Source organism: Stomoxys calcitrans, chromosome 2 (assembly GCF_963082655.1).
Source record: "Stomoxys calcitrans chromosome 2, idStoCalc2.1, whole genome shotgun sequence".
Classification (NCBI taxonomy): Eukaryota; Metazoa; Arthropoda; class Insecta; order Diptera; family Muscidae; genus Stomoxys; species Stomoxys calcitrans.
The window spans coordinates 120,739,849-120,763,066 of NC_081553.1; the positions used below are offsets into that span (position 1 = coordinate 120,739,849).

A 23,218-nucleotide genomic window follows, 5' to 3' on the forward strand; every position below is an offset into this window, starting at 1 on the left:
CCTAACACAGTTATTGGAAGTCATAACAAAACACCTCATGCAAAATTTCAGCCAAATCGGATGAGAATTGCGCGCTCTATTGGCTCAAGAAGTCAAGATCCAATATCGGTTTATATGACAGCTATACCAGATTATGCACCGATTGGAATCATACTTAACACAGTTGTTAGAAGTGGTAAAAACACTACGTGCAAAATTTCAGTCAAATCGGATGAGAATTGCGCCCTCTAAAGGCTCAAGAAGTCGAGACCCAAGATCGGTTTATATGACAGCTATATCTAACCATAAACCGATTTGAACCATATTTAGAACAGTTGTTGGAAGTGATACCAAAATACCACGAGCAAAATTTCAGTCAAATTGGACGAGAATTGCGCCCTCTAGAGGCTCAAGAAGTCAAACCCCAAGATCGGTTTAAATGCCAGCTATATCATAAGATGGACCGATTTGGCCCATTTACAATCCCAACCAACCTACATTTATAAAAAGTATTTGTACAAAATTACAAGCGGCTAGCTTTAATCCTTCGAGAGTTAGCGTGCTTTCGACAGACGAATGGACGGACAGGCGGACGGGCGGACGGACATGGCTAGATCGAGTTAAAATGACATGACGATCAAGAATATGTATACTTTATGGGGTCTCAGACGCATATTTCGAATGACGAAATTAGTATACCCCCATCCTATTGTGGAAGGTATAATAATGATGACGTGACAATTGCGGTTAGGGGAAAGTTTCCCAGCACTCTAAGAGATATACTACAGGAAGCTCTACGTGCAACAGCAAAGTGGGCTACCGAAAGTGGTCTAGGTATAAATCCATGCAAGACAGAAGTAGTTCTTTTCAGCAGGAGATACAAGTTGCCTACAGTGGAACCTGTCCGCTTAAGTGGGAGTATGTTCCATTTACAGAAAGCGCAAAATACCTGGGTGTTTTGCTGAACAGGAAATTGAACTTCAAATCCAACATTTTGGAAAGGGCAAGAAAGGCCACTCCTGCCCCATACACCTGCAAGAGAGCCATTGACAAAAGTTGGGGGTTTAGACTGGGGGTTGGGTATATACAGCAGTTGTCAGACCTATAATGCTATATGGTGTTGTGGTCTGGTGGACGGCGCTTCAAAAATCCACCTACTGCTCAATACTTAACAGGATCCAAAGGATGGCTTGTTTGTGCATCACAGCCACACTAAGGACGACACCATCTGATGCACTGAATTAAATGCTTCTTCTTATGCATCTGGACATTGTGGCTACCCAAATTGCAGCGACCACTGCCGTGAGGTTAAGGCAGCTTTCTCATTGGCTATGTGGCGGCTATGGACACTGTGCTATCCTTGATACAATATTCAATGTTCCAAGCAGTGTGGATTATACCCTACCTGAGCCGCTTTGTGATAAAAATTGCTGTACAGCCATTCCTGATAGAACCGATTTGAACTACGATATCCCTGGTAACAGAAGTTACATAGACTTCTGTACGGATGGTTCCAAATTAAACGACCAGGTGGGCTTTGGGGTGTACTCTAAAGATCTAGAACTGGTCATATCGAAAAGGTTACCCGACCACTGCAGTATGTATCAAGCAGAGATGCTTGAAATTTAAGAAGTGGTGGAATGGCTAACATATAATGTCACTATGACGATTGGCATAAATAGCTTCTCAGACAGCCAGGCAGCCATTAAATTCCGGACGAGCTTGCGAGACTAGGAACTACTCTGCACATTCCAGGGAAACTGGAATCTGTGGGTATGCCTCATGTAAGCTAAGTTTTCAGGACCAGGCCCAAAGGACAACGAAGAGGGGGCTGTGAGCATTCCAAAACTATGTGGCCTAATCTAGTCTTGCTGTCATTGGCTAGAACAGACGTCTCATTCATTGTGTCCGTCATGACAGGTCACTGTCTAACTGGAAAACATGCTGACAGACTGCAGATTCCCAGCAACGACTTTTGCAGAAGCTGTGAGGACATCGATGAAGAAGAGACTATAGAAAACCTTCTGTGTGTGTGTCCCGCACTAGCAGTTAGAAGGAGTTCCACTTTAGGTTTTCATTTCTTTGAGAACCTGTCTGATTTAGCGGATGTGAACATTCGCAAGTTATTGGGCTTTTTAAAGCGATCTGGATGGTTCAACGGTAGGATCGGGAAGGCATCTTCCTTCTTCTGTTCCTGTGGTATCACAATGAATGAAAACGTTTCAATGAGTCTAATGGCAGCCTACCACTTAAACCTTACCCAACCTAACCTATAATAAAATAGAATGATTAACATATCGATGGTAGTGGGTATCCAAAGTTCAGCACGGCCAAACTTAGCACGTTTTTACATGTTTTCAAATGTTTCTTTTTAAGAATGTTACCTTCTACGATGTTGAAAATTCATTATACAAAATGAGTCACCAAACGAATACCATTGTTTGAAAGCTGAAGAACCAACATTTTTCTAAAACCACTTTTAAATTAATTTCTTCAGCAAAAATATGGCTCCATATTTAATTTCAATGACAGTTCATAAAGCTAATTTGGCAATTTGCTTAACTAATATTACCAACCATATAGGATTAGATGACTTCTAAAATATACTTTAAACTAATGCAAGGATTACACAAAAAATAAACAAACCTTCGAAATAATCCCATTCGAAACGACATCTGAAACGAAAAAAAAAACGCCAAGAGACACATATTATTCAATGGCTTGATAAAAATAAATTTAATCACATAATAAAAAATATTTGGAACTTGTTGTTTTTTTTCTCCTCTTTTGTTTATTTTAAATATTTAAGCTGCACACGAACGACATGTTGCCTTATCGTGCACTGCAATTCAAAGCAACTCAACAAATGGCATCAGCAAACAGACGAAATAATTGAAATTCATTGAACTGCAACAGTGGTTGAGCGTTCAAACTGTCCCATAAATATGTCACAACTTATGGCAACGAAACGACAGATTGAGAAAACGACTGAAAAATAACAACAACAACAACAGCACAACAAACAAAAATGGAAACCCAGAAGGGTATTAAGGAATAACGCAGGAATCCTAAGGAAACTAATGCCAAGTAATCTCAGTATTCAGAAAAATAACAACGACAACGTAATGGATGGACTCAACAACACACAAAAATTGAATATAATTCACAAAGAAATGCATGACAAGACAATGAGGATGACAACCGACAAAAACAGAACTGCTAGTGTTCGTGCCCCCAAACTCATTGAAGGAAAAGAAAGGAACTTCATGTTCTGTATGGGAGTTGATTTTCGTTTTGTATTTTTGCTTCTTTGTGAATTTCTGTTTTAAATCGTAATTTATGATTTAAATACATTTCACGGTTGTTGGTTGGTTAGACTTTTTCTTCTTTACTTTACTTAGTATGCAATTGTGATAATATCTGTTAAAAGAAGAAAATATCGTAAATTCTACTTGTTATGACAAAGACTAAAAACACCAACATATATTGACTGAAGGCATGCATAAGTAAGAATGAATTTAATCAAGTAGATTTTTTTTCTGTTTATTTTTGTAATGGGAGTGGGAGTGTTTAAAATAAACCTCGAACTAATCTTTCATTCTGAAGTTATTTAAATTTATCATTTCAACTATAGGTATTTTCCTATTTTTTAAGATAAGGGACTGTAATATTTTAAACTTATGTGTGATGTGAGAGCATGATGGGAGTGGATAATAAATGAGCTGGAAAGTAAATATACGAAATGGACAAAATTGGTATCAACCTTTATTTTTTTTTTTTTTTTGAAAAATATGTACAAATGAGTTTAGTTTAATGCGATAGAGCAGTCGAGTTGATAGCTTACTTTATAACTTAGTGAAAGGTCAAAGGTTCAATGTTCACAAAATGCGTTGGTATGTGGCTACAAGACTACATCAAATCTAGACTTTTGTTGGTGCACTCAAGCACCTCAAAGTGAACAAAATGTTTCAAATCATTATAATGATACTTGTTGCCAAAACCCTATGCTAAGGCTTAAAGAAAAGACTGCAACAACAACTGAAATTGTTCGAAAAGTAAAGGCTCGAATTCAACGAAATCGTAGTCGCAACAAAATCGCTAAAGATTTGAAAATATCGTTTCGTAAAGAGTGTTTTTTCATTGGGGTATGTAGAATTTTCTGTGCCACATCACATGTTGCTATTTCAATTAATAGTTAACAATCCAAAAATATAACGGCTGTATTCAGAAAACTTAATAAAGTTTTAAAATATTAGAGCTGTCAAATAAATCTATAACAAATCTTCATTAAGTTTTGTAAATAGCGGCGCAAAACTCTAAATTTTACCACATTCTGGCAACTAGTTGCAGAATTAGTGACGAAAAAGGAAAATGCTTCATCGCATCAATGAACGCGATTCATTAGTGTGTTTTCATTAATTCAATGGACATTTTCATAAATACAAAGACATTTTTCATTAATGCAATGTTTCATTCTTGCAAATTTTGTCATTGCAGGGTTTTATTAAATGAACGAACCGAAATTTATTGATGGAATGATAGATGATGATATACTGCAGTTGTCAGAGCTATTATGCTATTTGGCTGTTGTTGTAGCCACATTTTCATGTGGAGATGACGATCCTCATCAGGCTCCTGTAGGTGAGCAAGCTTGTTCCGATCCAAAGGACCGATAGCCGCGGGAACGCTATAGGCTCGCCTTGTCATATCGAGCATCATAGGCACTTAGTATTTGTGCAAGAGCCAGTGCCGCCCGGACTCTCACTGAGACCCTCCGCCCGATACCGCTGATTGTCCGCGATTGTCGTTGGACGCGCCCCTTAGTTCGCAGCTAAACTTCTCGTGACAGCAATGAACACCACACAAATTGGAGATACATTTTCCAGCCTGTGTGGTGCTCACAGTTATCCTGTGCTATATGGTGTTGTAACCAGGTGGACGGTGCTTCAAAACTCCAACTACAGTTAAATACTCAACCGGGTAAAAGGATGGCAGCCGTACTGAGGACGACACCATCTGTTATATTGAATTTAATGCTACATCTAATGCCTCTTTTTGGTCTTTGTGGCGAGACCAATTGCTGCTACCACTGCTATGAGTCTAAGGGAGCTTTCGCTTTGGTCATGTGGCGGCCATGGACACTGATATTCCTTTTCAAAAAAAAAAAAAGTCCGACATTGCAGGCTGTGTGATGAAAGAATCCATTGGAACTACATTATTCCTGGAAATAAAATTTACATAGACTTCTTTACGGATGCTACCAAACTAGATAGCAAGGTGGGCTCTCTGAGGAATTTGGACTGGTCATCTGAAGAATTTGTACTGGTTATATTGAGAAGGTTACCGACCACTGCAGTGTGGATCAAGCGGAGAGATCCTTGCAATTAAGCAAGTGGTGGAAGGGCTAAGATATAATGTAATAACGACGATTGGCATAAATATCTTCTTAGACAGCCTGGCAGCCAATAAATCCCTGGAGAAAGTATTTCTGAACACAAAAACCGCCCTACACTGTCTCAGATCTCTCAACGAGATGGTTGAAGATCAAAATTCACCTGTTCTGGGTGCCGGACGACAGAGATATACCACGGAATTGCAGAGCGGATGAGCTTGCGAGACTATGAACTACCTTACACATTTCTGGGGAACTGGAATCTGTGGGTATGCCTCGAGCGACATGTAGACTAAGTGTTCAGGATCAGGCCCAAAGGGCAACGAGCTTAAGTTAAGGTCTTACCCAGGTGTCTCAATATTAACCCAGAGAATACAGAAATATGCCTGTTCACCAACTGTCTAGGAGACGTCCCACCATCATAAAAACCCCCCAAGTAGGACGTATTTGCTCACCAAGACAATTTGGGTCTTTAAGACAGTGAAGCTCGATATTCATAGTTTTTAGAGTCCCTACCCCAAACCGGGCACAATTGCTGGCTTTTGCAAAAAGAGGTTTATGTGAATGCTATTTGAGATTAGAAAACGAATTTTATATCCAATTTTGAGGCCAATGGCAATATAGGGTTTACATATATGAGAATAGAGCACGTTGCTGATATATTTTCAGGGCTTAGTGCCATATTTACCGACCAAGTCAATGTGGGGTTTAAACGAAAGGTATTGGTGGCAGAGCAAGAATTGATACCCACTTTCGGGACCAATTTTCTGGGGGTCTACCCCTTTCCCAAAATACCCCACAAACAGCTATTTTTTACTGACCATCGCAATATGGGGCTTAAATAAAGGTATTTGGGAGTAAAATACGAATTTGATATCCAAATGTAGGTCCATGGATTTAAGGCATCACCCTTTCCCCAAAACACCTCCCAAAGGGTGAAAATTTTACGACCTTACCAATATGTGGCTCAAATGAAATTAAAAAACGAATTCGATAACCAATTTTGGGACCATGTGTTTGGGGGACGCCCTTTCATTGTTGAAAATAAATATTCCAAAGAAAATTTTGTTCCATATTAGGTAACAGAAGGCGCAGCGGAGCGGGCCCAAACTAATTTTGGTCGTAGGCCATGGATATACCGACAAGACTGGGCACTCATAAAGCATTTGTAAACCAAGATTTACACAAATGGACACACGAGTATTTTTATTCAAAATTTCTCCCAAAATCAGCCAAAAATTTAAGCTTCTTGGGGTATTGGAAGACTACAGTCATAAAAAAAATGTTGCTGATAATAGCAAAACTAATCTGCAAACTGTTAGTAGTTTATGTTGCTGTTATTACGGCAGAAGTTCTGTTGTCATAACAAAATGTTGCAGTTTCGTGCTAGCGGGCTGCCTTCTTAAAAGTTTAATTACTGAAAACGACTGCATCTCAATTTATGAAGGGATCGTTAGGAGGAGAGTTAAATAAAATAGGATGAACTAAAACAAGTAAAATCGTGCTAAGTTCAGTCTGGCCGAATCTTATATACCATCCACCATGGATCTCATTTGTCAACTTCTTTTCCCGGCATCTCTTCTTAAGCAAAAAAAGGTTAAAAGAAAAGATTTGCTCTGCTATTATAGCGATATCAAGATATGGTCCGGATCAGATCACATTTAAATTATATGCTGGAGTCCTGTCTAAAAATTCAGCCAATTCGAATAAGAATTGCACTCTTGGGGGCTCCAGAAGTAAAATAGAGAGATCGATTTATATGGGAGCTGTATCAGGCTATAGACCGATTCAGACCATAATAAACGCGTATGTTGATGGTCATCAGAGGATCCATCGTACAAAATTTCAGACAAATCGGATAATAATTGCGAACTCTAGAAGCTCAAGAATTCAAGATCCCAGATCGGTTTACATGGCAGCTATATCAGGTTATAGACTAATTTAAACCATATATGGCACAGTTGTTGGAAATCATGACAAAACACGTCGTTCAAAATTTCTTCCAAATCGGATAAGAATTGCGCGCTCTAGAAACTCAAGAAATCAAGATTCAAGATCGGTTTATATGACAGCTATATCAGGTTATGGACCGATTTGAACCATACTGAGCACAGTTGTTGGAAGTCATAACAAAAGACGTCGTGCATTCAAATCGGATAAAAATGGCGCCCTCTAGAGACTCAAGAAGTCAAGATCCAAGATCGGTTTATATGACAGCTATATCAAAACATGGACCGATATGACCCATTTACAATCCCAACCGACCTAACAGGAAGTATTTGTGCAAAATTTCAAGCGGCTAGGTTTACTTCTTCGAAAGTTAGCGTGCTTTCGACAAACGGAAGGACGGATAGACGGACGGACGGATGGACGGACGGATGGACGGACGGATGGACGGACGGATGGACGGACGGACGGACGGATGGACGGACGGAGGGATGGACGGACGGATGGACGGACGGACGGATGGACAGACGGATGGACGGACGGACGGACGGACGGACGGACGGACGGATGGACGGACGGATGGACGGACGGATGGACGGACGGATGGACGGACGGATGGACGGACGGACGGACGGACATGGCTAGATCGACATAAAATTCTCAGACGAATATTTCGTGTAGTTACAAACAGAATGACTAAATTAGTAAACCCCCATTCTATGGTGGATGGTATAATTGAGTGAAATAAATGGAGTAAAATAAAATAAATGAAATAAAATAATGATTTATTTATATTTCAATCGTCTTGACATTATGTCTCGTCCTGTGATGGGTTAAAAAAATATTTTCACAAAAAAAAATGGTCCTTTGAGTTGGTAACACTTCGTGTTGGCAAACCTGTACTCTGTTCCTGATTTGCGTATTCAGGGAAGAAGTGTTTTAAAGGGTTATTAATAACCGAGGCCACCGTAGTGCAGAGGTTAGCATGTCCGTCTATGACGCTGAATGCCTGGGTTCGAATCCTGGCGAGACCATCAGAAAAAATTTTCAGCGGTGGTTTTCCCCTCCTAATGCTGGCAACATTTGTGGGTACTATGCCATGTTAAACTTCTCTCCAAAGAGGTATCGCACTGCAGCACGCCGTTCGGACTCGGCTATAAAAAGGAGGCCCCTTATTATTGAGCCTACACTTGAATCGGACTCCACTCATTGATATTTTTGCCGTGTGAGTTTTTACCCAACAATGAAGTGATATGTTAATATATAAAACCATTCAGAAATGGCGAGCTATAGTTAGCTCCAGCATCTCCCGGTTCTTACTGCTTCCGAATGACCTGATTAACCACTTTTTTATGACTTGTTTTCGTCCAAGATAATGCTATTCCTATACGATGAAAAAAAACCTCTGCGAATATGTATGAAATTTGTTTTCAAAACGTAACTCTATTCATTAACAAAAAGTCTGCTAATTTGTTATGATTTGAAAGATTTTATAACACCATGCTGCCCGTTCTGCTATTATGTAAATATCTATAGTTTTACACCTAAGGGCCATTAAATGTATTCTGAAATTATTTTAATTTATATTCAAACTCATACTCATAGAGGGCATATCTCGGGCAATAAATCGTTGTTAGTGCATTTTTTGCCATTTGCCCTCAGACAGTGGCTATAAATTTCATTCAAATAATCTCATTACTCACAGACAAACTACAAAACATTAGAAAATTATATACACCACAAAAGTACTAGCATTGACAGAGGATGAGGGGGATGGTGTGGAAAAAGGAACTTTGGCGAACTTGGCTGGGTGAGGCTGCAAAGTACGCTGCGGTCATAAAATGTGCTACAATGTTGTAGGCCACTCGTTCGGTTAGTCGTTTCGAAAATAGGTGTGGAAGTCAACTAAAAAACTGAAAACCTCAGGAGCAACAGCTATCACTTTGTTTAATGGAACAAGTACAAATCTGAATGTTAAAGAGCCGCTGGATGATTTTTTTTTATTTTAAGTTTTCTATGCTTTGTTGAGCGTTTCGACTTGAATCTGTGGTGAGTATGTGCTGCCCGAAGATAAATAGAAGAAAATTTCCAAGGAAAATTATTTACTTGCTCTGCACGACATGTGGATACGAGTAAATTGAGTAGAGCGAGCGGCCTAACCCGCTAAGAGGGAAATACGAAACATTTAAATGCCATTAAACAAACATTTGTGCAACATTTGAAGTAAACATTTAATTGCACCATTAATTGGTTGTTCTGCTCGTTCTCCTATGTTGTTGTGGCTGTTTGCGGGAACTATTAACTATAACATATAAAGTCATGCTGTTGTCGTTGCACAGTGGGAGGAAAATTAAAATTTATTTGGCTGTATTTTTTTGGGTTTCATTTTTACGTTTGAAATGTCGAATTTATATAAATACTAGCTAAAAGATGCATTACGACAGGAGTAGAGAAACACCTAAAGGACGGTACTGTCTCCTCAACTTTGGAATATAGCCATTAACAATATATTAATATATTGGGTTGCCCAAAAGTAACTGCGGATTTTTTAAAAGAAATAAATTCATTTTTAATAAAACTTAGAATGAACTTTAATCAAATATATTTTTTTACACTTTTTTTCTAAAGCAAGCTAAAAGTCACAGCTGATAACTAACGGAAGAAATAATGCAATTACAGAGTCACAAGCTGTGAAAAAATTTGTCAACGCCGACTATATGAAAAATCCGCAGTAACTTTTTGGGCAACCCAATATTAAATATATATTATTGCCCCTGGAAGAAAAAGTGGTCGAGTATGCTGTTGACGTGGCAATTGCGGTTAGGGGAAAGTTTCCCAGCTATATGGTGTTGTGTTCTGTTGGACGTCGCTTTAAAAGTCAACCTACTGCTCAATACTTAACCGGAAGGCTTGTTTGTGCATCACAGCAGTACTGAGGATGACACCATCTGATGCACTGAATTACCACCATTAGACATTGTGGCTACCCAAATTGCAACTACCACTGCCGTGAGGTTAAGGGAGCTTTCTCATTGATCATGTGGGCGGTTACGGACACTGTTATATCCTTGAATCAATATTCGATGTTCCAGGCAGTGTGGATTACACCCAACTGAGCAGTTTTTGATAAAAATTACTGTACCACTATTCCTGATAGAACCGATTGGAACTACGATATCCCTGGTAACAGAAGTTACATAGACTTCAACACGGATGGTTCCAAACTAAACGACCAGGTGGGCTTTGGGATGTACTCTAAAGATCTAGAACTAATCATATCGAAAATGTTAACCGACCACTGCAATGTGTGTATCAAGCGGAGGTACTTGCAATTAAAGAAGTGGTGGAATGACCAAGATATAATGTCATAACGGCGATTGGCATAAATATCTTCTCAGACAGCCAATTAATCCCTGGAGAACGTATTTCTGAATACAAAAACAGCCTTTGACTGTCGAAGATCTAACAACGAGATGGCTGAACAGTTCAAAATTCAACTGTTCTGGGTGCCGGGCCACAGAGATATCCCGGAGAATTGTAAAGAGGATGAGCTTGCGAGACTAGGAACTATCCTACACATTCCAGGGATACTGAAATCTGTGGGTATGCCTCTAGCAACATGTAAGCTAAGTTTTCAGAACCATGTCCGAAGGGCAACGAATGACAGATGGTCACAGGGAGAGCTGTGAGAATTCCAAAACTATGTGGCCTAATCCAGACTTGAAGAGGTCTACTGCTTTGCTGTCATTGGCTAGAACGGACGTCCCAGTCATTGTATCCGTCATGACAGGTCACTGTCTAATCGGAAAACATTTCCGACAGACTGAAGGTTGTCAGCAACGAGTTTTGCAGAAGCTGTGAGGACATCGAAAAAGAATAGTCAACAAAACACCTTCTTTGTGTGTTCCCCTCACTAGCAGTCAGAAGGAGTTCCACTTTAGGTTCTCATTTCTTTGAGAACCTGTCTGATTTAGAGGATTTGAATATTCCTAAGTTATTGGGCTTTTTAAAGCGATCTGGATGGTTCAACGGTATGAACTAGAAGGCATCTCTCTTCTTCTGTTCCTGTGGTATCACAATGGATGAAAACGTCTAAGAGAGTGTGATGGCAGACTGCCACTTAAACCTAACCTAACCTATGTAGCAAGGGCATCAGTTGTTGTTTAGAAGTTAAAAAGTTCATATGGTTGAAGGGAAGATGTGTACTTTACGTACAACATTTCTGTCAAATTGAGGCTTCCCAAGGCAGTAGAAAACTAATCGGGAGATAGAAGTATGTGGGAGCTTCATCCGGTAGTAGGCCGATTTGGATCATACTTGAAAGACTTAACGTGCAAAATTTCAGCAATATAGGCCAACAATTGCTGCTTCCAGGGACTAAAGATCTCAAATCGGGAGATAAGTTTATGTGGAAGCTATAGCTGGTTATAGACCAATTTGGATCGAATTTGGCTCAGTTGTAGCAGAACATAATGTGGAAAATTTCATATCAAACTTCTTCAGCAGCTTTCAGATGGTCAAGAAGTATAATCGAGAGATCGGTATTTATGAGAGCTATATCAGTTTTAGACCGATTTAAACCTTACCTACCACGGTTGTTGGAAGTAATAAAAAACAAGTACTGATAGGTTAAAATTGCACAAATCCGATCTCTTGATAATCTACCCCATATAGTGTATGCAGGCTAAGTTGTCGAAATTATAATTTGCTTAAATTGTTGAAGTAGAATTTCGACTACAACCCGTGCATGTTGTGGTAGCCATATAGCAAATCACTGTGCAAAATTTTGAGATGATAGGTTGATAAATGCCCTAACAGTGAATATCGGAAAATACAATATGTGAAAGCGATTTCTAAAGCTTAACTTATTTCTAAGAAATTGATCAGAGGTGATACAAGAGAAGCATTCGTAGCAATTTTTCAGGATCGGTTAACAAATGTCCAAAATATTGCAGTATTAGTCAAAATCAGACGAATGTATTTAAAAGAGCCTTAAAATAAGACTTTATACCAAATTTTAAGAAAATCTATTCAGAAGTACACCGACAATGGCTACCCAAATAGGACGTATTTGCTGATCAATGCAATATGGGGATCGAATAAGAGAGTTTTTTTTTTATAGTATAGGATGAATCTGATATATATTTTCAGGGCCAAGTCAATGAACGGCTCCCAAAACACCCCGGACATGTTTGCCAACTATGGAAATATGGGGTTCATATGAAAGGTATTTGGGAGTAGACCACGAATGTGATTTCAACATTCGGGACCAACTGTCTAAGGGACGTCCCACTTCCATAACAACCCCGTATTTGCTCACCATAGTTTTTAGGGCTCATATCCCAAACCGGACATATTTGCTGACTTTTCCATTAAGGGCCAAACCGGGCCCGCTCCGCTGCGCCTTCTCTTACTTTATATGGAACAAAATTATCCTTTGAATATTTATTTTCGACAATTCAAGCTTTTTGTGCTTTTAGTGAAACTCATGCTACGAAAATAGTAAATGTATATCGCTTGAATGACAGTAGAACAATATAAATGCCCTTATCTAATGCCATATGATCTTGGGTCACATTTGAATATCAGATTCGTATTCTACTCTCAAGTACCTTTTTCTTTGAGTCCCATATTGCCATGCTCAGTAAATAAGTTCTATTTGGGGTTTTTTTTTGGGAAGGGGTAGACCCCCAGAAACTCTCACATTTAGATATCAGATTCGTATTCTACCCGCAAATACCTTTCATTTGAGTCCCATATAGCCATGGTCGGTAAAAATGTCGGATTTAGGGGTGTTTTGGGGGTTGGATTGGTCCCTCTACCACTTGGTCCGACAATTGGATATCAGATACGTTTTCTTATTCTAAATATCTTTTATTTGAGTAACATATTGTTGTGATTGGTCTAAATATATATTTGGTAGGTTTTAGGGTGGGCCGGCTCCCTAGGTACCCAATCCAAAATTTGGGAGCTATTGGGTTGCCCAAAAAGTAATTGCGGATTTTTCATATAGTCGGCGTTGACAAATTTTTTCATAGCTTGTGACTCTGTAATTGCATTCTTTCTTCTGTCAGTTATCAGCTGTTACTTTTAGCTCGCTTTAGAAAAAAGTGTAAAAAAAGTATATTTGATTAAAGTTCATTCCAAGTTTTATTAAAAATGCATTTACTTTCTTTTAAAAAATCCGCAATTACTTTTTGGGCAACCAATATATCTAAATATGAATCGATTTCTATCAAATTTTGCAGTGATGTCAAGAGTCATAAAAGAAGCCCTCAAGGAAAATTTCGTGAGAATCGGTTAACAATTGACGATGTCATTCTAATATTGGTCCAAACCGGACGAACATACATATATATCCAAATCTGAACCGATTTCTTTCAATTTCAAGAGGCTTTGTCTCTAGACTAAAAGAGATACCTCTGTCATATTTGAAGCCGTCCGGATGAAAATTGCGACCGGTACTTTATACAGAAATTGACATGGACAGACAGACTGACATAGTTAAATCGAATCTGGAAGTGATTCTGAGTCGATCCGTATGCATGTCAATGGGTCTAGCTCTTTTCCTTCTAGGTGTTATAAGCAAATGCATTAAGTTGTAGTAACCTGTACCACACGACATGAAAAATGTTAGTTTAAACGGAAAATAATTGCGACTTCTAGGGCCCCTCGATGTCAAGACTGAACTGAGTATCTGTGCAAAATTTCGAGCGGCTAGCTTTACTCGTACGACCGCTATCGTAATTTTCCCAGATGGACGGAAGGACAGACAGATATGGCTCGATCGACTGGGAATGTCAAGACGGTCAAGAATATATAGACTTCATTGGGTCTCAAATCAATCCGTCGATGTATTAAAAACGGATTGACTTGGTTAGTATCATATGGTGGTGGGTATAAAAGGATTCGCATAAATCACTTCACTTATATTAAATAGACCCAAAAAAGATTGGCCTGAAGTAATTAGCTGAAATGATAGTAGTGTTATAAAAATTATAAAGTGCTCCCAATAAAAAGCAGTTTCCTATCTTGGGTGAAATTCAGTTCATTTCAATTTTAAACTTTTCTTTGTCAAATTTGGCCTTAACTCATTGGCTTCGTGCATGGTATAGTAGCTAAGATTTTATTTCCACATGCAATAACTTTTCACTTAAAAAAACATTAAATTTTTTTTAATAAAATACAAATCCTATTGCCGAGCTAATTAATAGATGTACTCATAAAGATATGAAGTAATGACTTCATGTCTATCAAGTGTCTGATAACATGTCTTTCTCTTGCTGTAGAAGTAAAAAAAAAAATAAAAGTAATCTCGTAATCGCAATATTTAAACTAAATTAAACGTTGTCCGTTGTGAGTAGATTTATAAGCCATTCCAACAAACATTTACAACTAAATTCCATCTGTGATTTCTTAGATATCTAGTATCTGATCTTTATCACATGTGTAAAAAAACAACAAGTGAAACGCGTTACGTTTGGCGGGGCCGAAGCTTAAATACCCACCATCAGAGATTTAATAAAGAACGAATTCAAATAAGCGCAGTTACTATGATGGACATTTTGATGGTTGTTTTAAGTATGAGCCAACTAAAACAAAGATTAAGGCTTCTTCTGGGTCGGTTTTAATGGAAGCTATAGCCAATTACAGAAGGAAGAACTGCAGAAAACTCTTCAACAGAGCGAAAGCCACAAGAGCACCACAGGATTGGGACATCTGTAAGGGTGAGCCAAAAAATATAACGGAGAGCTGAGAAAGGCTCAGAACAAATCCTGGGTGAAATTCTGGAGCTCCCTAGAGGATACATCTGAGGCCTGGAAGATTCTGTCTTCGAGACCTATTGCGGGGGGGGGGGGGGGGGGGGGGGGGGATATTCAGAAGTCAGAGGATGTATGGGCAATGTCTAGTGAGGAAACACTAGAACCACTCGTTGATACACATTTCCCGAGAAATTCTCCAACGAACAACGTGGCGCCAGAAGAGCTTGTCACTGGTATGCATTCATCGGAAGCTATAAGGGAAATTGTGTCTGAGCCGAAAATACTTTGGGCGATAAGAAGTTTCGACTCCTTTAAGTCGCCAGGCCCTGATGATGTATAACCGGCTGAATTACAAGCTGTGTCTGATAGACTGGTTCCCTGGCTTAGGGAGATATACTCTGTCTGTCATATATACCTGTGGGAGGGGATTGAGGGACACGAAGGTCATTTTCGTTCCGAATGCAGGAAAACCCTACCACACGAAAGCGAAAGATTTTCGTCCTATTAGTCTTTATGCTGAAGACTCTTGAGAGGTTGATAGAAAGATATCTTGGGGCAAATATTCCTGGAGATCGCCTGCAGCTGCAGCAGCATGTATATAGTAAAGGCAAAACCACTCAAACAGCCCTTCACGACCTAGTCGGCTACATAGAGGATACTCTCGCTGCCAAGGAATATACAGTGGTAGCCTTTCTTGACATTGAAGGTGCTTTCAATAATGTAAAACCGACGTCAATCATGAAGAAGTTGGAGTATCTAGGCATCAACTCTACTGTAAGAAAGTTTATTAATAACTTACTTACTAAAAGATGCATTACGGCATGCTTGGGATCTTAAAAGATGGGTAAGCAGAGGAACACCTCAAGGAGGTGTACTGACTTCTCTACGTTGGAATATAGCCATTAACAATATATTATTGTTTTTGAAAGAAAATGGTGTAAAAGTGGTCGCGGGGAATAGGGGAATGTTTCCCAGCACTCTAAGAGATATACTTCAGGAAACTCTACGTGCAACAGCGAAGTGAGCTTCCAAGAGTGGTCAAGATGTAAATCCGTGCAAGACAAAAGTAGTTCATTTCAGTAGGAGATACAATTTGTCTACAGTGGCACCTGTCTCCTTGGGAGGAGAGAATGTTCCATTTACAGAAAGCGCAAAATACCTGGGTGGTTGGCTGGACAGGAAATCGTATTTGAAATCCAACATTTTGGAAGGGCTAGAAAGGCAACTCTTGCCCTATACACCTGCAAGAGAGCCATAGGCCAACATTGGGGGTTAAGACCGCGTATCATGCATTGGGAATATAATGCAGTTGTCAGACCTATAATGCTATATGGTGTTGTGGTCTGGTGGATGGCGTTTCAAAAGTTCACCTACTGTTCAATAGTCAAGGATGGCATGTTTGTGCATCACAGCCGTACTGAGGACAACACCATCTGATGCACTGAATTTAGTGCTACATCTAATGCCTCTGGACATTGTGGCTAGACAAATTTGTGCGACCACTGCCGTGAGGCTATATTCTCATGTGGCGGCTACGGAGACTATGTTATCCTTGATACAATGTCCGATGTTCCTGGCATTGCGGATAACACCCTGCCTAAGCCGCTTTTTGATAAAAAGTACTGTACCACTATTCTTGATAGAACCGATTGGAACTACTATTCTGATGGTTCCAAACTATATGACCAAGTGGGCTTTGGGGTGTGCTCTGAAGAAGATGGACTGGTCATATCGAATAGGTTACCCGACCACTGCAGTGTGTATAAAGCGGAGATCCTTGTCACACATTTAAAACTATATGGTGTTGTGGTCTGGTGAACAGCGCTTCCACCTATTGTTCAATAGTCAACCGGATCCAATTGATAGCTTGTTTGTGCATCACAGCCGTACTGAGAACAACACCATCTGATGCATTGATTTTAATCCTACATCTAATCCCTCTGGACATTGTGGCTAGACAAATTGCTGCGACCACTGCCGTGAGGCTATTTTCTCATGTGGCGGCTACGGAGACTGTGTTATCCTTGACAATGTCCGATGTTCCAGGCAGTGTGGACTACACCCTGCCTAAGCCACTTTTTGATAGAAAGTACTGTAGCACTATTCCTGATAGAACCGATTGTAACTACGATATCCCTGGTAATAGAAGTTACATAGACTTTTATACGGATGGTTCCAAACTAGATTACCAGGTGAGCTTTGGAGTGTGCCCTGAGGAACATGGACTGGTCATATCGAAAAGGTTACCCGACCACTGCAGTGTGTATTGAGGAGAGATGCTTGCAATTAAGGAAGTGGTGGAATTGCTAAGATATTATGCCATTACAATGATTGGCATAAATGTCTTCTCAGACAGCCAGGCAGCCATTAAATCCCTCGAGAATGTATTTCTGAACACGAAAACCGCCCTCGACTGTCGCAGATCTCACAACGAGATAGCTGAACAGTTCAAATTTCACCTGTTCTGGGTGCCGGGCCACAAAGATATCCCAGGGAAAATGAAATCCAGGGAAATGGAATCTGTAGGTATGCCTCTAGCGACATGTAAGCTAAGTTTTCAGGACCAGGACCGAAGGAAAACGAATGTTGGATGCTCACAAAGAGGGGGCTGTGATTTCAGACATATCGGAGAAAAAATTGGGCCTTCCAGATGCTTAAGAAGTCAAATCGGGAGATCGCTTTATATGGGTGCTATATCTAAATCACAACCGATATGACCCATATGCAATCCCCAACTACCTACATCAATGGTTAGTATCTGTGCAAAATTTTAATATAAAAATAATAATTTTGGATGCAATCGGTTCAGATTTAGATATAGTTCCGATTTGCGTTGTTATGACTGAGTAGCCAAATTATATATATAAATTATATCTTCTTATATATAAAATTCAATTTGTGTTTGTTTGTCGGTTTGTTTATTTGTTCCGTAAAGACTCAAAAACGGCTGAACCGATTACCCTGAAATTTTCACAGATGTTGGTCTGGAAGGAAACATAGGCCATATAAATTTTTTAAATCAGGAGGAGGTGGACCCTTCCCCTTACCACAAAACTACTACCCAAAAATAAAAGTGGACCGATCGAGTCACCGGATTCAATGAAAGTTATTCAAGAGTAGAATATGAATTTCATAACAAAAGTTGGGTCGAAGTACCTGGGGGCCGCCACAGCCCCAAAACCCCTTAAAATAGGTTTATTTGACGATCATGGCAATATGGCACTCAAATGAAAGGTTTTCGGTCGTAGATTACAAATATGGTCAGGAATTAGAAATAGGCTTTAAAATTTATTGATAAAGGAAGGGGCGGACCCTCCACCGTTACTCCAAAAACACCACCCAAAATCAAAAGTGGACCGATAAGGAGAATATGGGTATTAAATGAAAAGAATGCGGCCATAGATGACGAATCTGGCATACAAATTCATGTCGAAGAAGACGGACCCTCCCCCTTATGCCAAAAACACAACCTAAAATCAAAAGTGGACCGATCGGGACAATATAGGTATCAAATGAAAGATATTGAAGAATAGAATACGAATATGGTATTGCAATTTGAGTCTAAGTACCCATCGGGCCGCCCCAACACCAAAACTGTCCCAAACAGACATATTGGACATTAATTTCTATATGGGGCTCAAATGAAATGTATTCGGGAGTATATTTCAAATCTGGCATACAAAATCAGATCGAAGTATAGGGGGTCATGCCACCCCCCAAAAACGCCATTAGACCCATTATGACTATATGAAACTTGGCGGAACCGATTTTCTTAAAATTTTCATAGATTGTGTACGTTTGTCTGGAAGGAAACATAGGTTCTATAATTTTTAGATATCGGGGGGAGGCGGACCCTCCCCTTTTACCGCAAAAACGCCACCCATATTCGAAAGTGGTCCTATGGGCACAATTAGGGTATCAAATGAAAGGTATTGTAGACACGAAAACGAATATGGTATTAAAAATTGCGACACCTCTTTGGGGAAAATTTTTTAAATGACCATGCATGGCATTGTACCTCGCAAATGTTGCCAACATTAAGAGGGGATAAACACCGCTTTGTCCGATTTTCTCGCCAGGATTCGAACGCGTTCAGCGTCATAGGCTACAATGGCACGAATTCAATATCCGCATTCAGGGCGAAGTGTTCCCACCCTAAAAAGAAATTAGAGAGTTAAAGAAGGCGCAGCGGGGCGGGCCTGGTTCGGCTAGTCTATTTTATAAAATTGAAATTGTTGCGCTTTGTTTGTTCGTTTATTTGTTTGTTTGTTAGTTTTTGATATCCGGAGGGGGGCGGACCCTCCCCATACCCCAATTTTCAAAATCGCCAGATCTCGGAGATGGGTGCACCGATTTAAGCGAAATTGTGTATGCCACCTTATAGTATCCCAAAAACACGAAATTGGGAAAAAATTGGGGTCAAATAATCTGAGGGGACGCACCATCCCAAAAACCACCCGAACGGACATGTGCACCGTACAGTACGAATTTGGTATTCACTTCAAACTTCACTCTTAAGTTTCGGGGGGTCCCCCACCCCCAAAAAAGCCCCAAGAGGACACTTTCACCGCTTTGGACAAGATGGGCATCAAATAAAAGGTATTTGAGAGTAGAGTACGAACTTGGCATTAAAATGGTACCCTAAGTGTTGCGGGGCCCCCACCCCCAAAAACACCATCCAACAGGACACTTTAACCTCTTTGAGTAATATTGGTATCAAATAAAATTATTTAAAAGTAGAATGCAAATCGGAAACAAAACAGGACAAATTTATCGATTGGGAAAATATGGATATCAAATAAAAGCTATTTAAAGGCAGAGTCCAATATAAAAATGTATCCCTTGGTGTCTGAGGTGCCTCCCCACCCCTAAACAGGACATATTTAATGATTGGGAGAATATGGGTATCAAACGAAAGATATTTGGAAAATTTGGGCCAAGGTGTCTAGGGGGCCTCCCCAATCCAAAAACCCCCAAAATGGGCATAAATGTCCAACATCACAAAATATGGATATCGAATGAAAGGTCTTTGGGACTTGACTACGAATCTGGCATGAACAATTGGGACAGAGTCTGTGACCGGCCCACCCACAAAATACCCTTCAATAAGACGTGTAGTTCGATCGGGTTAATATGTCAATTAAAAGAAAGTATATTTCAAATCGAATGTTGATATAAGGATTAAAGTTTCTGGGTCACGTTCCACAGGACAGAAGATCGCGACAATAAAAAACTCAAATAAATTGTCATTTTGTTAGCGTCGAGGGACCGACCCAATCCGTCCAATAAATGCAACGCCAAACTGTCATGTAGGATGATCGAGAATATATTGTACTCAAATGAAAGGACGTGTCAGAGGGCAATCCCCCTCCACCTATCCTACCCAAAAAAAAGGAATAAAGAATAATATGTGAATAATATGAAATAATATATAAAGGCCGATCAGGATAGAATAGACCCGTAGCCTTGAATATCTTTATAGCCTCCTTCAAAATGCTTGACATAATGGGGCTCAAAAAAAATCTTGCTCTAGCACAATCAAGGTCCGCTTCTAAACTCCCTTCAAACCGATCATGATTGCCTACTATGGCGATAAATATTATGTATTTGATAGTAGAAAGCAAATCTGATATCCAAGTTTGAGGCCAAATTTTGGGGGTCGGGCCAACCCATAAACTCCCCCTAAATCAATGGCAATTGGGGCTCAAATTAAAGAAATTTGAGAGTAGAACACGATGCTGATATTTTTTCAGGGCTAAGTACGGGCTAATTCTGGCAACATTTGTGAGATCGGACTCGGCTAAAGAAAGGAGGCCTCTTACCCTTGAGCTTAAATCTTGAATCCGATATGTGAGAAGTTTGCCCCTTTTCCTTAGTGGAATGTTCATGGGCAAAATTTTTTTTTTTTTTTTTTTTTGTAAGTAAGTGTGTGGCCGCTCCACCCTACATACCCCTCAAACTGAACATATTTGTGGATTATGGCATGAAGGGGTTCAAATCTGTATCTGTTTCGTGGCCAAGTGTTTCAGGAACGCCTCACCTCATAAACTCCCCCTAAACCACACATATATAGCAATATGTAGCTAAAATGTGATTTTCGGGAGTGGAGTATGAATCTGATATCCACTTTTGGTGCGAAATATCTGAAAGGCCGTACCAGCACCCCCAAACAGGACCTACTTCCTGATGTGACCGTATAGGGCTCAGATAAAACAAGAGAGTGAAAGAAGGCGCAGCGGAGCGGGCCCTGTCCAGCTTGTTTAGTACTTTTAGGGTGTTTCAAGGTCACCTTAGCTTGAGCGTTTACATTTTTCATTTGCTGCTTAATTCTGCATTGTGGCTGCTGGCACACTCAGAATTTGTTCGAGTTTTTTATGACAACTTCACGGGTAACATGTGTGTTACTTCCTCGCAAACTCCCCAATTTAATGGGGAAATTTGACTTGCATTTTATGTATTAATATGGAAAATTATTGCCAATACAATTGATATTTTATGACCCTTAAGTTGACATTATTTTACGATACTTTTCTTACTGGTTTCTCGTGTTTTTGTTTTTTCTCTTGTGAACATGGAAGTATGGCCGAACGACCACCACTGACTGTCTGAGTAACTGGCTGGTGGGTTAGCTGGCTGGTTCACTGGCTGGCCGGGCTGCCTTTCTGGTTGTTTTGGACTTTAGTTTTACAGGCATTTCTTGTTATGGATATGAGAGCGTATCGTGTACATAAGAAATTAGCATATTTTATAAATATTTATGAAGTCTATTTCGTCGTTTCATTTTATTTCTTTTTTCCTCCTCGTTATCGTTAAACGCCAGCAGAGACTGACTCTATGTACAACAAAACGCTCGTATTATGACCTTCATTTCAATAAAATTTATAGATTTTTATTAATAATTGTGCTACAGTTTTAATTTTCACAGAAAAAACAAAAAAAAAAACAAATTTAATTATGAAGAAAAGCTTTCGAGCTCTACTACGAAAGTGGATTAATGGCCATTCTTTAATTAGTGAGAGTTTTCCTGATGTCTGGGACAGCTGAGAAAATGTCATAAAAATTTTTGGAAGTGGAAAATAAAGACGGGACAATATGAGAGAGTTGAGTTGAGTTGAGTTCGGTGATGGTTTGCCCTTCTATGTCTACGAGACATTTGTACACCCCACACTCCTATAACTCTCACTTTCTGGCCATAAAAATCCAAACAACAACAAGCTCAATCCCTTGTTTTTTAATGACCTTAGTAGGGCACCAACACACACGCCTATACACATGCGCACCAAGAATCTGGGGAATGTGCGAGTACAAAAGACACTGTGCAACATTATGGTCTATTTCATTGTAGCTTCATTATGGAAGACTGAAAACCCAGACGAAATGAACACGAAAGCAATGTGGCATTTTTCACATTCACCACATTTGATGGCGTTTGCCTTGGCGGCAGCAGTCGTTCACTCAGTCAGCCATGTCAGCCAAAAACAAAATTAAATGACCATAAAATTGTAGCATGCATTGAAAATATGACGGAAAATGTGGTTTAACCTTCAAATATTGGTATTGGTTTTGTTTAGGAAAACAAGACGAACAACATTGGCCATAACTGCCAAAATGAAAGGAAAAGTGGTAGATTTTTTTATTACAAATGCTTGGGAAAAAAGGTTTAGATGACCTCGAAAGAAATTTTCAATAATTGTTATTTACGATGTAGAGACATTAACTGGCATTGTTTTAAGTGTGCTGTAAAGTGTGATATTGAGAAGTAATTGGCGTTTTTTCACTTTAGGCAAATGGGCATTAAAATGAAATGTTGGGTGGTGTAAAGCAACTTTTCAAAGTGGATATAGTCTAGGATACATATTTGAAGGACATTTTAAAGTATTTGCTTGTCATTTTATGATATCGAAGAGGGTACACAAAAAGTAGAACAAACGAAGTTATTTTTGATTACATCTTCTCGGTAGATTTCATAGTGATCATGTAAAAAGGAGCTAGCAAAGACAAAAATCTTGAGGAGAGGACTATGCTATACCCTACACCACTCAGTTGAACTCTTTTTTTATAGCCACCACCATAGGATGGGTGTTATACTCATCTAGTCCTTCCGTTTGCAGCACCTCAAAATATTGAACTTCAACCC

General features: G+C 39.5%; 1 long non-coding RNA gene across 1 annotated transcript in view; it reads right to left on the minus strand.

Moving 5' to 3' along the window:
• The window catches only part of LOC131995110 (uncharacterized), a 367,754-nt gene that overhangs the window by 43,624 nt on the left and 300,912 nt on the right, over positions 1 to 23,218 (minus strand). The window contains exon 2 of the long non-coding RNA XR_009397163.1: positions 2,626 to 2,654. This is a non-coding gene — a long non-coding RNA (uncharacterized LOC131995110). The remainder of the gene's footprint in view (positions 1 to 2,625; positions 2,655 to 23,218) is intronic.